The following is a 16,749-nucleotide window of genomic DNA, read 5'->3' on the forward strand; positions in this document are numbered from 1 at the left end:
TTTAGTTTTGGTTTAATTTTTTGGCTTTCCACTTCTCTGGTTCATTTTCTCCTGTCTTTCTCTTCAAAACTGAAAGTTACTCAGTGAGGGAAAAATCCTCCCAGTCCTGGAGAGGTGTGGAGTTCATTGGGCATGGCCCAGAGAGCAAAAGAAATTTGTAAATTTTAAAGTGAGAGTGAAGACCGGTCAGTGTGAGTGGTGAAGTGCTTGGCAGAATGTGTGGGGAATTTGTGTGATAACTGATTTCTTGACTGTTATTATCTATTGCCTTTTCTCAGTCAACCATGGAGCAAGCTCAGACTGCTCAGACCAAGGTCTCTTGCTGGCGAACATCCCAGAGGTGCAAAAATTGGTGTTGAGTGGCAATTTCTATACTTCCTTGTTATTTTCTGTTTCGTTGTGTTTTTGTATTTCAAGGCAGGCTCTGTTAGGGACAGGGCAAGGTGGTGGTCGCAAACTCTGCCTCTTTGCTGGCCAGCAGGACTTAAATTTGTCCTGGAGGGGCTGGACTTTATGACTAAACACCTCAGCCAAAAGGTAAAAATCAGAAAAATCTTGAGAGCTGCCGTCTTGTTGCTTCTGGCTGGGAAGCTAAGAAATTAGTCAGTTAAAAAAATTCTTTACTGGAGCTTATCCAAGAAAGGGAAACTTACCAAACTCCCTCCCCTCCCTGGTTTACATATCGAAGAAGAAATTGGGAGTGGCTGGGAGTTCAGAAGAAAAAAAAAATTGGGTCTTTTAAAATCTCTTTGAGAAATTCCTCTGACTTAAAGGTTTCTTAGAATGAATAATTTGGTGGGAAATGTTGCAAATTAGTGTAATTAACTTTTCTGATGAAATTGAGTTCTAATACAGACTGGAAAATGCCACCTGCCATAAGGAATTTCACCAACTCTAAGAAATTATCAATCAGTTCAGAGACAGGTTCCAACAGCATTGTAATGTGAGAATAATACAAATTTTTATATTTCTATTTCTGTTAAAATAATATTAATTTTAAGAGGCCAAAACTGTGTGAAAAATGTTGTGGTTAGCATTTTGATAATAGTGTTAATCTTGTGAACGCTTAAATATTGTTGAAATAACTAAATATAAATAACAATATGAAATGTAATGTGGTTTTAAGATCTTAATGTAAAAATGCCTAGATTGGCTTTACTAAGTGTAATAGAAAAAAACTTAGTCCTGTCAGATAAAAGTAATTCTAGCAATTTGTTTTCTAATTGGGAAAAATAAAAGAAATAAAAGTTTTAGGTATTTGTATAAAGTGCAGACCTTTTAAAATTGAAGTAAAATTAGTCATATTTAATATCTCTAAGGTTTTTATAATTTAAGTTATACTGTAGTGCTTGAATGGTTACGATACCTACCTCTCATTTGTTGAAGTTGCATCTTGTAAAGCCTAAGTAACTTGGTAACTGGAATTTAAGATATAATATGTTCTGAACACTGTCATAAATTTGGCATTTTAATCAATAAACAGGGTATATTTGCAGTAAACTCATTTGGACCTATGATAAGTTATAGAGCAGTAAAAAATTGTAAAATAAATTTTTAGAAACTGCAAAATGCTATGTCTGAAAATAGTTAAAGACAAAAGACCATTTTGAATAATGTGCTAAGTTGTTCAGAAAAATAAAGTAATTAAAATTGAGTGGAAAGGATCAGACTTTAAGAACTATAACTTCTGGGGCAGGGCGGTGGCGCTAAAGGTAAGGTGCCTGCCTTGCCTGCGCTAGCCTAGGACGGACCGCTGTTCGATCCCCCAGTGTCCCATATGGTCCCCCAAGCCAGGAGCAACTTCTGAGCATCTGAGCACATAGTCAGGAGTAACCCCTGAGCATTACCGGGTGTGCCCAAAAACCAAAAAAAAAAAAAAAAGAACTATAACTTCTCTAAATTGTAAATTTAAAATACTTTTAAGAAAATTTATGTTTTGCTTTGGTCTAAAAATTTTGTCAAATCTGGCATATAGGAATTTTAACATGAAATACATAAAATATATCAAATATTATTTATGTAGGAGAATATGTGGTTATGCAAAATGAAAAGATATAAATTTAATACTGGAAAAAAAAATAAAACTCTGAGAAAGAGTAGCCAGTTAGAAAAACTGAAGGAAATGTGTAGTGAATTTAGAAAGGAAAAATTTAAGAATGTGTAAAAGGAACTAAAGTGTACTAAAAAAAAACTATCAGATTAAGTTGAATTATTATTATTATTATTAAAATGCCTCTAACTCAGAAATTAGCCAATGTTTTGTGCAAAAAAAAATTTTTTTTTTTGGTTTTTGGGCCACACCCGTTTGACGCTCAGGGGTTACTCCTGGCTATGTGCTCAGAAATCGCCCCTGGCTTGGGGGGACCATATGGGACGCCGGGGGATTGAACCGCGGTCCTTCCTTGGCTAGCGCTTGCAAGGCAGACACCTTACCTCCAGCGCCACCTACCCGGCCCCGCAAAAGAATTTTTTTTTTTTTTTGCAAAAGAACTTTTAATGTTTTAAACCATGTTATAGTATTCATATGTTGTTGGGTAAAAATGGAATAATAATAAGGTATTATGAACACCTAAAATATATATATATATAAGGTTTTAAAAGGAAATAATCAAGAATTTAAAATATTGAGGTTCAGTTTAAAGGTTTTTTTTTAAAAAATAGTGATTGTTAATTGTAAAATTTTTTAAAAGAAAGTCTAAAGTCTGCCAGAAAATTATGTAAAATATAAATTGCTGGTGTCTAAAATGTTTTCTGCTTTAAACTGAGTCCAAAAGAATAAGCAAACTTCTACTCTCAGTATGTAAAATTATTTGTTGCCAAAAATATTAATATGTGTATCACAAGGAGCTTTGTGCATATAGTCATGGTTTAAAGGATTAATAATAATATGAAAAATCCTATTGTAAAAGCCTCCAGACAATAATCAGGTTTAAATTTTTCTGTGCAAAATTAAGTAACATTTGCTTTTTCTCTCTTCCTAGCACCTCTTAATATCATTTTTATGTCATGGCATCAGTTTGCTTTGCATGAAATACAAACAGGTAAATTTCCTCTCTGCATGAGGAGTAATCCCCGTGCAAACAGGGAATCTTAAAATTAGTAAGGGGACCCCAAAGCCCTCTTTTGGGGAAATCAGGCTTGAGGTGGTGTGACGAGCAGGCACCTTTAGGCATCTGGCTAACAAAACCAGGAAGACATCAAGATGAATGGCCTGAAAAAGGAAATGGGAGATTTCTGAACCTGCACTAACTGGCCACGGCCACTCTCACCCTCACCCTCAGTCTCAAGAAAGGACTTGAGGTCAGAATCTCTTCCAACCCTGAAGAGGAGTGGAACAGGCTACCTCTAGGAAAATCCTGCAGTGGGTGAGAAGACAACAGCCATCCGAGAACCAACTCGTTCTTACATCAGCCTAGCCTAAGTGACTGTGACGTGACAAACCTGCTGTGTCCCCCACCCTATCCTCAAAAATTCTCTGTGAGTATTGGGAGTGCCCCAAATGGAGATTTCTCCAGTAATATTGTGTTTATGCAAAGGAAGGAGCCAAAATTTTTTCAAATATCTGGTAAGGTGCAGGGTGGAGGTGGAGAGAAAAATAATTTTTATAATTAAAGTAAAGTAACCTATGTGTGAAAGCATTCTCATTAATTGTACTGGAACAGATCATAAATTATAAATGCAAGCATAAGTCTAACTAAAAATAATTTAGAGCTGTTTGTTAATAATGCTATGATGCCTTTGATTTCTGTTGTTTAACTTGTGTTATCATTAATTGTTACACACTAGGTGTAAAAGACCTTAGATACAGAACAAGTGAGAAATCCCCCCGGAAACCTCTTCATAAGTCTTTTTCAGATACTTCTCAGAAGCCCGCAGCTCAGGTGGTCAGTGGCCTGGACAGACTATCTGGTAACCTCAAAGGACCCCCCCTGCATATCCATCTGACTCAACTTCCTGGACCGGGGCAAAATGAAGATCACCTACTGTACCAGATGACAGCATGGGACTGTGAAACCACTGGTCAGGCATACTGGAAGCTCCCTTCCAGTTGGGACTGGATCGTGATAACCAGATTTGTAGTGAATCACACTTTTTGAAGAGCAGCTGGGGAAGGGGGCATAAAAAGAAATGCCTTGCATTGCCCTTGAAGTTTTTAATCTGACTTCCCATTATTGTGTGCTAATTCAGAAACTGCCCAGAGTGCTATATTATAATTCTGATTCTTTTAAGGCAAGGTTTAGTAGCTGCTCTACCCTCGAGAACTGGTTTCCCTCACCCTGGCAGTCATCCTAGGGATGGGGTTAGCTGCTGAAATTAAGGGGGGCTGATCAAATCAGTAAGCTTGAAACAGCCGTCAGGCAAGATCTAAGAGAAATAAAAACCTCAGTTCGAGCTCTCAAGGACTCGCTAACTTCCCTGTCAGAAGTTGTGCTCCAGAATAAAAGGGGGTTAAATCTCTTCTTTGAACAAGAAAGTGGGCTATGCGTGGCCCTAAAAGAAGAATGTTGTTATTATACAGATTACACTAGGGTCGTACAGGCATCTATGGACAAACTTAAAAAGAAGCTAGACGAAAGGGAACAAAAATCCCAGGTTCAAGACAATTGGTTTCAGTCCTGGTTCAAGTAGTCCCCCTGGCTAACAACTCTAATGTCTGCCATTACAGGCCCGCTTGTGCTCCTGCTGCTATTACTGACTATAGGACCTTATGATTATTAGGCAGCAATATGAGGCACTCAATCAAATAGCCCAAGATCTCTAGGATTAGAGATCAAACCAAAGAAAAGGGGGGGATGTAAAGGAAAAGTTTCCCCTGGGTTTGCTAACTGCCTTGATCACCTACCCCCCTTCACAATTCTGGGAACTTAAGTTTCCCCTGAGTTTCCTGACTGCCCTGATCACTCACCTCCCTTCACAATTGTGGGAACTTGTAGACCTAGTTACAGTTCAACTTTCTTTCTGTTCCTACATGGTTTTAACCTGGTCATGTTAACCCTGTAAGCTTGCACCTGCACCTTGCAAAAATGTGATTAAGCAAATGCCAGATGTCATGTACTTCCTAAAGCCAATCAATCTACTGTACCTTTCTATTGTTTGAAATACTATATACAGCTTGTAAGCTCATGGCTCAGGGCTGGCAGTTTCTGGCTTATGCTGGATTCTAGCACAGCCCCTGCATGCTTGTAAGAAAATAAACCCCCTGCTTTTGCATGAGACTGTGGTCTTGGTGTCTTTGAACGGCGCATCATTCTCCTGGACTTAACAGCCCCCCCCCCCCCCAGGAGAGAAGCAAAGGAAATAGGAGATCAGTGAAAACTGCTCAGGAGCAGGGTACCTGTCCATGGTGTCTGAGGCTGCCATTACGATCCTTCTCTCCAGCTGTTTCTGGGTCTTGCTCTTCTGGGTTCAGCGTGTATCTGAACCTCTCCACAGAACCCACGAACCTTATACGCTGCCCCAGTTTTTGAAGGATTGAGCAACACGTCACATGTCACCCCTCCCTGAAACCCCAACACCATACTACACTGTGGTGACTCAAGATAGGCAACTCCTGTGCCTGATGCCACACCCTGAAAAGTGATAATACACTAAGTTTCAGTTTCTCTGAGGCTAGGCACGTTATCTCTGTGGGACAGAAAGTCATCTGTGAGCACAGAACAGCTGATACAGGTGACAGGGGTCATGTCAGAAGCCAAAACTCACGAATGGGGGAGGGTAGCCATCAATTCGGGTCTCACAATAACCAGTTCAGATTGGACCTCTGGGATCTGGTATCAGGGTATTTATGGGCAGTGGGTTCTGTTCTGCACCTTCTCTGGGAAGGGATGACCTCGACGCCCCCATGTTGTTTTTTTTCTAGCCCCCTGATCTGGGCTCTTGTACAGGCAGGGTTGGTTCATGGAGTGGGATGAGCAGGGCCAGGTTTGGGGGGCTCCTGTATGAGAGGAGTGGGGCCTCTTGCAGGGTGAGGACTGGGGAGGGGGATGCAAAGGAGGGGGCAAGGAGCAGGAGGCCCTAATTCTGCTCAAATTCAATCAGGCTTCAAGGATGCTGCAAGTCTAAGTCTCTGCACAGGAAGATCTCCTGGTGGCTTCTCTTTGCTGCTCCCAGGGGTTCCCCAGCTGCTCACCTAACTCTCGCCTTGCAAGGACCCTTCACAGCAGTGTGTGAACCTTTCTGTGGGTACCAGAAGCTGACCCCAAACAATCCCACCAGCCTGCAGAACTTCGCTCTCCTGCTCCTTGCAGGTGACATGGGGCCCAGGAGATAGAGTAGGTGACAGGAAAAATGCAGTTTGGTGTCCTCAGGGTCCAGAGCCACTGTGGATGCAGATGGAATAGATGGGGTTGAGAGTGGAGCGTGGGGGGCAGTACACAGCATGGGCAGACTAGGTGGAGAGGCCATACTAAAGGTGTTCAGAGGACACTACTGGAGGTGCTTAGGGGGGCATTCAGGGACTCCCCTGAATTTCCAGTGCTTGGTCTACTTTTCTTTTCATCTTTTGTTTGCTTTTGGGCCCAGTGATGCTCAGAGGTTACTCCAGGCGCTATGCTCAGGGATCATTTTATTTATTTATTTATTTATTTATTTATTTATTTATTTATTTATTTATTTATTTGGGGGTGGGGACACATCCAGCAGTGCTCAGGGGTTACTCCTGATTTTTGAGCTCAGAAATCACTCCTGGTAGACTCAGGGGATCATATGGGATTCCAGGGATCAAACCCAGGTTGGCTTCGTGCAAGACACATGCCCTACCCACTATGCCAGGGGTGGTGAACAGGATTTTGACCCTCACTCAAAATGGCAAAATGCAATATGTGTTTAATATACTATTGTTCAAATTATATGCTTTTGTGTGAGTGTTTGTCTTTTTTGGCAAGTCACTGCGTGGTGTGGCTCTCTGACTCTCACAGTTTAAAACTTTTCCTCTTTGGGTCGAACTTGTTCGCCGCCCCTGCACTATGCTATCACTCCAGCCCCTCGTGGATCATTCCTGACGGTGCTCAGAGAACCATATGGGAGTTCGGGGTTCAAACCTCTGTTGGCCACATCCAAGGCGAGCACACGCCAGCTTTTATCTCTTCTTTCTTTGTCTTTCTTCTTTCTTTCTTTCTTTCTTTCTTTCTTTCTTTCTTTCTTTCTTTCTTTCTTTCTTTCTTTCTTTCTTTCTTTCTTTCTTTCTTTCTTTCTCTTCTCTTCTCTTTCTTTCTTTCTTTCTTTCTTTCTTTCATTCTTTCGTTCTTTCTTTCTTTCTTTCTTTCTTTCTTTCTTCTTTCTTTCTTCTTTCTTTCTTTCTTTCTTTCTTTCTTTCTCTTTCTTTCTTTCTTTCTTTCTTTCTTTCTTTCTTCCTTTTATTCTTTCTTTCATTCCTTCTTCTTTTTCTTTGTTCTTTGTTCTTTCTTTCATTCATTTTTTCTTTCCTTCTTTTTCTTTGTTCTTTCTTCTTTCTTTCTTTCATTCTTTTCTTTCATTCCTTCCTTCTTCTCTTTCATTCTTTTCTTTCCGTCCTTCCTTCTTCTCTTTCATTCTTTTCTTTCCTTCCTTCCTTCTTTTCTTTGTTTCTTTGTTTCTTTCTTTCTTTTAATTTTTTTTAATTTTGAATTATGAGAATAAAAGATGCAAAGAAAGAGGACAAGGTAAAGTTACAGTGGAAGGACAATCAGCCATAACATAATTCTCAGAAGTCCCCTTGCTGATATCTTAACTTTGAACTTTCAGCCAAAGAACATTAAGATAAATAAAACAGAATCCATGTACAATTACTTTGTCCCTCAAGTCCCCAGATTGTAGCTCATTATAATATTTCTTAATAGCACACAAGGCAATATAAAGCCATAAAACTTATGTAACTCCTTAAACATTAGAGGCATAGTATTTTTACATTTCCATGTACATGCATATTAGCTTAAGTTAACCTCAAATTTTAAGTGGGTGCATTTAACCTCAAATTTTAAGTGGGTAGGGGCCGGGCGGTGGCGCTAAAGGTAAGGTGCCTGCCTTGCCTGCGCTAGCCTTGGACGGACCGCGGTTCGATCCCCCGGTGTCCCATATGGTCCCCCAAGCCAGGAGCAACTTCTGAGCACATAGCCAGGAGTAACCCCTGAGCATTACCAGGTGTGGCCCAAAAACCAAAAAAAAAAAAAAAATTTTTAAGTGGGTGCCTTTTAAGGATTAGAGTCAAAGGAGCACAGTAAAAACGGTGTTAGAGTGGCAATTGTTGTTTGCATAGGCCCACCAAAATATGAGAGGCATGGAAAGGAATAACCTTGGCCTAAATACAGAGAGATTCTACCCCTGAAGTTTTCTGGCATAAGACCAACTCTAGGCTTCAGGCAAGTTATCATCCGATCCAAGACATTATCTGTAGTGCCAACACACTTTTCACACAGTCTCTGTTTGTTGGTATCATGTTTCTGTATTAAAGATTCTGGAATCTGCATATCCTAAATTGAAGTCATGATGTGGAGTGTCTTCTCGTTTCACCTCACCATGAAAGGGCAATTCAGGAAGCCCTGTCCTGTAAGCAGGTCGTTGTTAAGTCTTCTCATTGTTAAGGGAAGTCTCTTTTCAGCAGGACGATGTCTGAGCAGTGGTAGGGTCTTCCGTGGTAGAGGATTGCTTCCAGGTGATGTTATAGACAAACCTCACAATTAAGGGGCAATACAGCAAGCCCTGTCCAGGAAGCAGGTCATTGTTTTTATTAAGTCTTCTTAGTGTTAAGGGAAGTCTTTTTTGAGTAGATCGATGTCAGAGCAGCTGTAGGGTCTTCCCTGGTAGAGGAATGCCTCCAGGTGATGTTATATACAACCTTGGATGTTTTGTAGATGCCTTCTCTAGATCAGGGGTGAATGGAGAATGCCCATTCTTCTGAGGCCTGTACCAGGTCTCTATGTCAATGTTCAGGGTGTAAGGTCTCATTGCACTACAAGATTTGTGTGTTCCCATCTCTATTAGATAAGAACTTATTGGTGTGTATAGTATTTTCCCATTTTAGTGTGCCTAAGCAAACAAGAAATAAAGCCACGTGGTGCTATCAGATATATGGGGGCGTAAGAACATTTCCAACAATACCCATGACTTGGTTCAAACATAAACATTAAACTGAGGGATTCTTTCACATCAAATTTCATATTGAGCAGTTCACAAAGAGAAGATAAAAAACATGGGGGGGGGGAATCATCACTGTATAAGATAATATTCAGCAAAAGTTATAGCGATCAAAGAAAACACCCATAAAATGATGAAGAAACATAAGTGTCCTTTTTATGCCTTTTAAAATAGTTGGGTGGGTGTTAACTCCAGGGCACCACTTTGATCTGTGACTTAGGACTCTACAGTACTTAAGTTAGAAAGGGTAAATGAGGAGTAATGATGGTAGGAGTTAAGGAAGTTAAAGAGAAATATGATCTTATGAAGGGGTATGCAAAAGGGCAGAGTACAAACTGGACATTCTGCATATATAAAAACATAATTCAATGATAGTGAGTACTATTAATGTTTCTTGTGTGCACGGGGGCTATCGTCCCCGCTCGATTTTGAAAATATAGACTGGACAGAGATTACCAGTGACTTCAAGAAGCTGGGAGACCAGAAGTTCAGGGCCCCTCCCAAACCCTCCCTAAGGAGCCGCATGGATAATGGGGGAAGCCTAGGGTACCTTCAAGCTCCACCAAGGGGCCCAACTCACCGGCTTGCCCAGGCATGTGGCCCGGGGAAGCCCTGGAGGTCTGGAGCAAGGTGGTAGAGGGGTGCTGGGGTTACCCAAGTCCTGCACCCCCACTAGGCCTGGTTAGGGAGGCCTCCGGCATGGCGGGAGCCTGCCAAACCCCCTCCTGCTAGACTCCCGGCTCCCAAGAAGGAGAGATCCTTCAAGAAGCTGGGAGGCCAGAAGTTCAGGGCCCCACCCAAACCCTCCCTAAGGAGCTGAATGGATAATGGGGGAAGCCTAGGGTACCTTCAAGCTCCACCAAGGGGCCCAACTCACCGGCTTGCCCAGGCATGTGGCCCGGGGAAGCCCTGGAGATCTGGAGCAAGGTGGTAGAGGGGTGCTGGGGTTACCCAAGTCCCGCACCCCCACTAGGCCTGGTTAGGGAGGCCTCCGGCATGGTGGGAGCCTGCCAAACCCACTCCTGCTAGACTCTCTTTCTTTCTTTCTTTCTTTCTTTCTTTCTTTCTTTCTTTCTTTCTTTCTTTCTTTCTTTCTTTCTTTCTTTCTTTCTTTCTTTCTTTCTTTCTTTCTTTCTTTCTTTCTTTCTTTCTTTCTTTCTTTCTTTCTTTCTTTCTTTCTTTCTTTCTTTCTTTCTTTCTTTCTTCTTCTTTCTTTCTTTCTTTCTTTCTTTCTTTCTTTCTTTCTTTCTTTCTTTCTTTCTTTCTTTCTTTCTTTCTTTCTTTCTTCCTTCCTTCCTTTCTTTCTTCAGTTTTGGGGCCACATCCAGTGGCTGTCAGGGACTACTCCTGGTTCTGTGCTCACAAATTATCCCTGCAGACTCAGAGATCATATGGGATTCTGGGGATCCAGCCTGGGTTATCTCATGCAAAGCAGATGCTCTTCCTACTGTGCTATCACTTAGGCCCCAGATCAGTGAGTTTGAATCAAGGGCAACTGCTATATCTTGGAGGGCAATGCTCTTCACACCTGCTTTTCTTTCTTTTTATTTAACTTTTCTATGGTGCACGGAACACACCGAGCGATACTCAGGGGTTCCTCCTGGCTCTGTGTTCAGAAGTTATACCTTGTGGTACTTGTGGACCATACAGGATGGCAGGAATCAAACCCAGGTGGGCTGCATATAAAGCAAACGCCTCCCCACTGTGTTATGGCTCCAATCTCTGCTTTAGCGAAATTCTAAATGTGACAAAGCAGAAATGCACTCCAGGACTCATAGGACTGAAGGTCTCCCTCATGCAACCCAGAACCTCCACATGGTTGGGCCAGTGGAGCACGGGCACAGAGGGGTGCAGAAGTGCCATTCAGTTTAATGCAAGCGGTATCCCCAGAACAGAGCAGGTGGGATGGTACTTCAAGAACAAGCTAGGCTGGCGAGGAGGCTCAGCCTGAAGAAGGCCCAGTGGGAATATGGGGTTCAGGGGCAGAGTAGGCAATGGTGCCTGCTGAAGTGTGATCTGCCCACAGCCCTCCAGGGCGGGGTGGAGTAGCTTGTCCCAGGGCTCCTTTCTCCAGGAACCCCCCATGTTTCAAGGAAACCTTATGTTTTCCCATGCTGAGCCTGCACCCTGTTTCTTGGTCAGCAAACTCTCTTCAACTCCCTTTAACCCCTCAACTCAGCTGGACTCAACAGAAGCACCACAAAGGGCCCCCCATGATCTGGCTATGGAAAAGGGGACAGTGTGGGGGCTCCCTCTGCACCTGGGTTCACCTCAGGCTGCTGACTTCTCGGGTGAGTTTGTCCCAGGATCCGGTCTTCTCTGAACATTGCAAGGGCCCGACCCCGTCCCTGGATCATGGAGGTCCTGGAAGGCTAGATGAGACCCCAATTGCAGGCCCAAAGGGACAGAAACCTGGGAGGGAGTGTGTGCTTTCATAGCTGCTGTTTTGGGGAGTGGGGTTCCTTCTGCTCCTGACCTGGACATGCCCCCAGATATTTGCTCTGTCCTAGCAACCTGGGTGTCAGGCCCATTTTCTGAGACAGATCTGGAGATTAGGCATAGGGGAGAAGGGGCCTCCAGAGAGTGGTCCAGGGGAGAGGGGTCTTAGGACAGAGGGGACCCCCAGGAGATGATGGACCTGGGACAATGTGAGCCCTAGAAAAGGGATACTGAGATTTGGCACTCTTTGAAAAGGGGTGCTGTGCTGGCTTGGAGCCTGTCTCAGAGCTGGAGAGTACGGTTCCCCCTCGTCAGAGTAACTGTGTCTTTCAGTTCCTCCACTAGGTTTGGGTGGAGATGGGTTGGGCTCAGAGTCTGGAAAACAAAACTGGGGTGTGGAAATGCTGTCCAGGAACTGCGTCCAGAATATGTGGGTGCCTTGGCTCTGGGAAAGGGAAACTTTGGACTCCGGAAGGGAGAACCCTCTTCTCTGGGAAGGGACTTGAACCTGTGTGGATGTCAGAGAAAGTCCCCTTTATCACTCTGTTACTTTGTGTCCCTATTTGTGCACTTGACTAGGCCTATTTCCTGGACTCGACATGCCTGGATCCCCCCATGTGACTCCTGAGTCCCAGGGATATCCTGAGAAGGGACCAGGAAGCAACTCACCCCAAGAAGGGGCCCAGCCCAGAGAGAGTCTGGACTGCAGCACTCATTGCTGGAGCAAGCTGATCTCTGCAGGTGGCCCCTGCATAAGGGGGTGGGTGGTAGCCCCAGACTCTGCCCCACCGCAAAAGCATCCCGGAACATTTGTGTGTGTGTGTGTGTGTGTGTGTGTGTGTGTGTGTATGTGTGTGTGTGTGTGTATGTGGTTGAGACATTTGTGACATCATTTTGGGGGTCTTAGCCCGGAGGTGCACTCAGGAATCACTCCCAGCAGGTTCTGGGGATCCTATGGAATGTTGGGGATTGAACCCTGGTTGGCCACGTGCAAGACAAATACTCTTCTTATTGTGCTCTCTCCCTGGCTCCTTCTGTGGGCTCTTGTTCTCTCATGCTGCTGAGCCATCTGGAAGATTCCTTGATGATTAGAGGTGAGCCCCTGCTTGGGCATAATGCCTACCACCACCCCTCAACCTGCGGCACCCCTTCTGGACTCTGCACCTGTGTTTCAGGAGGCAGAGACTATGCATGGCCCACACCCCTGAATGTCCCATATGAACTGCAGAAGAAGGTATGGACTTAAGGTTGGGGGAGTGGTTGGTCCTGACTTTTGAGGTTTTTTTGGGGGGGAGGGTCATATGCTACAGTGCTCAGCGCTTATGCCTGACTCTATGCTCAGGAATTACTCCTGGTGGTGTGATCAGCGCTCCATATGGGATCCTGAAGATCAATTAGGTAAGCTATATGCCAGACAGCGTCATCCCCCTGTCCTGTGGCTCCAGCCCCTGTGCCATCCTCTCTCCTTGCTCTCTGCCATCAGCCTGTGTGATCTCCCTTTCAGCCATTTGCCCTGAGCCCCATTTTATCAGTTTTTGAAGGGAGGGTTGGGCCACACCTGGCAGCACTCAGGAGTTTTTTCCTGGTTCTGTGCTTAAAAATTACTCCTGACAGGCTTGGGAGACCATATGGAATGCCAAAGGTCAAATCCCGGGTTGGCCACATGGAAGGCAATGCCCTACTGCTGTGCTATTACTCTGACTCCTGGATTTATCAGTTTATCATGAATTATGCAAGTTTAAGTGAGTTTAAGGGAGTGTCCCAAAAGCAGCAGAAGGTGAGTTTTGAGGGCTGAGTGTTTCTTTGGGGATTCATTGGACCATAGCTGTGGTTCTCAGGACTTACTCTTTTTATTTTGGGGGGGGGGCACACCCTTTTGATGCTCAGGGGTTACTCCTGGCTAAGCGCTCAGAAATTGCCCCTGGCTTGGGGGACCATATGGGACACCGGGGGATCGAACCAAGGTCCTTCCTTGACTAGCACTTGCAAGGCAGACACCTTACCTCTAGCGCCACCTCACCGGCCCCAGGACTTACTCTTTTTTACTCTGTTCCTAGGGATCACACCTGGTGGTTCTAGTGTCCAGGAAGATGATTCCACATCAGCATCTGTTAGGTGCTGGTCTTGGGGTTTTCAGGAGCCCTAACCCTCACTCAGCTCCCAGAAGCGAGAGTGGGCATCTTCATGGGATTCTGTCTCCCCACATCCTCTCACTCAGCTCCCCCATATCCCAGCCTGCATCACTGACAACTTTTGTCAAGTTGTCCCAAAGACAACTTCGCCCACTATTTGGCGGAGGGACTTTGAGTAGCACCTAGCGTAGCACTGCTCAGGGCTTCCTCCATGCTCTGGGCTCAGGAATCACTCCTGGTGGACTCAGGGAACCACATGGAGTGCCAGGGATTGAACTCAGATTGGCTGCATGCAAGGCAAGTGCCTTGCCCCTGTACTGTCTCTCCAATCCAAGAAGATGTCTTTTTTGGGGGGTGGGCACAGCCGGTGATGCTCAGGGGGTTACTCCTAGCTCTGCGCTCAGAAATTGCTCTGGCTAGGGGGCCCATATGGGACACTGGGAATTGAACCAGGACCGTCCTGAATCTGCCACGTGCAAGGCAAATGTCCTACCACTGTGCTATTGCTCTGGCTCAAGGTATCTTATGTATTGTTTTGTTTTCTTTTGGAGCCCTACAGGCAGAGATCAGGGATCATTCTCGGCTTTGTGCTCAGAGATTATTCCTGACAGTGTTCGGGGGACTACAACTGGTGCCAGGGATTGAATTTAGGTTGGCCGAGTCTAAGGCAAGTTTTCCACCCTCTGTGCTATTTCTCTGGTTCCTGAATACCAAACTTTGTTGTTGTTGGTGGTGCCAGAATACAACATGTGCCCGGCAGGTGCTTCCTTGTCACACGCCTACCCCAGTCTCTATTTTTTTTAGCTTATGACATTTAAAGAGGAGGGCTTGAGCTACAGGTACCCAAACTCATACCCTAGAACCTCAATAAAAAATAAAATTAGAGGGGCTGGAGATATAGCACAGCACTGGGGTGTTTGCCTTGCATGTGGCCGACCTGGGAATGACCCAGTTCAATTCCATATGGTCCCCCAGCCAACCAGCAGCAATTTCTGAGTGCAGAGCCAGGAGTGACCCTTGAGCATTGTTGGGTGTGGCCCAAAAACCAATCAATCAATAATTAAAGTTTAAAAAAATAAGAGCTGGGGCTGGATCGATAAATAGCACAGCAGGGAGGGCATTGCATGCAGCTGACCCAAGTTTGATCCCTGGCCTCCCATAGCATCCCCTGAGCCTGCCAGGGGATTTCTGAGTGAAGAGCAAGGAGCAACCCCTGAGCACAGATGCTCAAAGATAAATAAATAATATCTAGTAATTGCATCATTTATTATTTTTTGTTTGTTTTTTGGGCCACACCCGTTTGACGCTCAGGGATTACTCCTGGCTATGTGCTCAGAAATCACCCCTGGCTTGGGGGGACCATATGGGATGCCGGGGGATCGAACTGCGGTCTGTCCTACGCTAGCGCTTGCAAGGCAGACACCTTACCTCTAGCGCCACCTTCCCGGCCCCTAGTAATTGCATCATAACGTATCTTGGATTTGCTCATCTGGCCACTGAACTCCAATGATATCTACTTTCAATACATAAAATCCAGCCTTCCTTATTTCAGAATCACTTTTCTGCATTTTTTTTTCAAACCTGATTGATTGATTGATTGGTTTGGGGTCACAACCAGCAGTGCTCAGGGATCACTTCTGTCTCTGCACTCAGAAATCTTCTCTGGAAGACTGGGGGACCATATCGGATGCCAGAAATAGACCTGGGTCCCTCCTGGGCTAGCAGCATGCAAGGCAAATGCCCTACAACTATGCTACCTCTCCGGCCCCACTTTCTAGCATTCTAACTGCAAGTGTTTATTCTATTCTCTTTTGCTTCCTCCATCCGAGACGTCACATGTATCTCTGCTAAGTTTCCTTTACAGGCCATCTCTCTTGGGAAAAAAAAGTTTGGATGGAGAGCCCAGTGGAGAGGGCCTTTTGCCTTGCATGCGGCCAACCCAGGTTCTTTTGTTTGTTTGTTTGTTTGTTTTTGGGTCACACCTGGCAGCACTCAGGGATTACTCCTGGCTCTATGCTCAGAAATCACTCCTGGCAGGCTTGGGAGACCATATGGGATGCCAAGATTCCAACCAATGACCTTCTGCATGAAAGGCAAATGACTTACCTCCATGCTATCTCTCCAGCCCCGACCCAGGTTCTATCCCTGGCAAACCATGGGATCCCCTGAGCCTGCCACGAGTGATTCCTGAGTGCAAAGCCAGAGCCTGAGCATTGTTGGGTGTGGCCCCCCTCCAAGAAATTTCAGAGACTTGTGTGTGCCTGTAATGTAAACCTAGCTAAAAGCCTAAACTAAGGCTTTCCCTCCAATTTCCTTTTTCCCTAACCTCTTCTTTAGATATGTAAAAGCCCACTAGATAGCTATTTTTGTTTTTTGTTTGTTTGTATGTTTTGGCTTTTGGGCCACACCTGGTGACACTCAGGGGTCACTCCTGGCTATGTGCTTAGAAATCGCTCCTGGCTCGGGGGACCATATGGGACACCGGGATTCGAACCAACCACCTTTGGTCCTGGATCGGCTGCTTGCAAGGCAAACGCCGCTGTGCTATCTCTCCAGGCCCTGGACAGCTACTTTTGTACTTGACTCGACCTTCCCCCTGCTGGTATTGTGAGTAGGTTTGAATAAAGAAAGCAGTTCTGGCCTTGGGCTCAGGCAGAAGAGCACATGGCAGAGAGAGGCCATGAAGTGAGAAGCAGATTGACTGGTCCTAACTGCTTGAGATGTTATTTCTCTGCTGCTACCCTGTTTCATCAGACCTGGCTAGAAACAGGCTAGAAACATGGCAGTTGGCATATGGGGCGGGTTCACCTACTTGTGGGTTTTTATGTTTATTTGATGTGTATGAGAAGAAACCTTAAACAGAAGTGAGGCCAGAGTGGTGGCGCAAGCAGTAAGGCATCTCCCTTGTCTGCACTAGCCTAGGATGGACCGTGGTTCGATCCCCTGGCATCCCATGTGGTTCCCCAAGCCAGGAGCAATTTCTGAGTGCAGAGTGCAGAGCGTCACCGGGTGTGGCCCAAAAACCAAAAACAAACAAGGAAAGAAAAAAAAAAAACACACAAGTGAA

The sequence above is a fragment of the Suncus etruscus genome, chromosome 4 (assembly GCF_024139225.1).
Source record: "Suncus etruscus isolate mSunEtr1 chromosome 4, mSunEtr1.pri.cur, whole genome shotgun sequence".
Classification (NCBI taxonomy): domain Eukaryota; kingdom Metazoa; phylum Chordata; class Mammalia; order Eulipotyphla; family Soricidae; genus Suncus; species Suncus etruscus.